Source organism: Charadrius vociferus, unplaced genomic scaffold (assembly GCF_000708025.1).
Source record: "Charadrius vociferus isolate BGI_N301 unplaced genomic scaffold, ASM70802v2 scaffold332, whole genome shotgun sequence".
NCBI classification, from domain to species: domain Eukaryota; kingdom Metazoa; phylum Chordata; class Aves; order Charadriiformes; family Charadriidae; genus Charadrius; species Charadrius vociferus.
In genome coordinates, this window is record NW_009647418.1 from 1,664,736 (window position 1) to 1,666,271 (window position 1,536).

Below are 1,536 nucleotides of genomic sequence, written 5' to 3' on the forward strand. Positions count from 1 at the left end.
GTGCGCACTTGGGGTGCGGCCAGCCTGTGCTGGCTGCCCTGCCTCCCAGGTGAGGCCTGCCCAGAAAAAAATCGCCCTTTTAAAAAAAGAATTTTAAAAAAGACTTGCTTCTTTTGGGCAAAATCAGAGCCCAAAGCGCTGGGGGAGTGGGGCCGGGGCTGCGGAGCGTGCTGTGAGCTCGGGCCTTCCCCGAGAGGAGCAGTTCTGCAGCTCGGCATGGCCTGAAGGTCTCAGGAGCCAGTGCTGGGTGCCCTTGTCCCCAGACACGTGTCTCAGCAGTCCTTGGGGCGCTGCACCCTGCCGGCAGCCCCGTGTCCCCCACAGCACGGCTTCACAACACCCGTGCGGCCTCATGGGCAGACATCGTTGCGATTATTTGGGGGAGCAGCTGGGATTTGCTGTCCCTTGCCTGATCTCCCCTGGGTGCCTAACGGGAGCACCCTGGTCCCAATCCAGAGGTGGGTCCCCTTCCCCTCCGATGCCAGGCACCGGGCAGAGCGAGGGCCGGGGCGGTCCCAGCACCGTGATGAGTTTATTCCCCGCACATGGCCCCGCCACGCTTGTTTATTCATCCAAGGGTGAGCGTGGAATGACCTTGAAATTTATAGGCTGAAAAGAGCACTGAAATAACAGCTAAAATAAACAAATCAAGCTGTAAAGCTTGAAAACTATGAACTGGCTTCAACAAATCGGAGTCGGGAGGGGGAGAAAGGGGAGGTGGCCTGGAGAGACATGGTCCCCAGGGTCTCCGCACGAGCTCAGGAGCTGGACACACTGAGGGTTTGACCCGTGGACTTGGCACACCTCCATCCCCATCCTGTTTTGGTGGCACCACAGAGATGCCCACCTCGCCCTGTTTGCGCAGGAGCTCGGTGCGGCTGCCTGAGTATCTACCAGACAACTCAAACAGCCGAGGGGAAGAGAAACGGAGAGGGCGCAGGGCTGCACAGCCGCTGGGCTGAACACCAAATCCCATCCAAATCCAGCCTCTCGTCTTTCAAGTGATCCGAGCGCTCCAGCCACGTGCACGTGGTTCCTTGCCCAGGCTTTAGCACCTTGATAAAAGGCAGTCCTTGAAGAGGAGCATGAGGCTGATCCTGAGCACCGGGCGAGCACCACGTGTGAGCTCCGGAGAGCGATCTGATGCCCAAATGAAATCTGAACTGGTCACCCTGCTCTGTAACTCCCGACTCTGGCGCTGGGCTCCAATTCTCCCTCAGGTTTATTCTGGACAACAGCAGGTTTGCTAGAAACAGTTACCATAGGGGATGGGGGAAAGAGGGCTCGAGAGCCTGTTGAGCTGGACATAATGGTCTTGTTTGAGCACAAAGCCCCGCAAGGGTTGTCTTCTCTGGCAAGCAGGATTTGAATCCCATCCCGCTCTTCACCTCCCTTCGGCCTCATCATCCCATGACGAAGGTGCCCCAGTTGCTAGCTGGGTGTTGCTGGGCCGGGTTGTGTTCCCCTCTGTGCCGGCCCTCGTAGACCAAACCCACCTGGGAACTCCTGCAGCCCACCAAGGGCAAGGTTGAGACA

General features: G+C 58.2%; 1 protein-coding gene across 1 annotated transcript in view; it reads left to right on the plus strand.

Annotated features, from left to right (window-relative positions):
* NCOR2 (nuclear receptor corepressor 2) overlaps window positions 1-1,536 on the plus strand; it is a 194,166-nt gene that overhangs the window by 151,890 nt on the left and 40,740 nt on the right. The window lies entirely within an intron of this gene.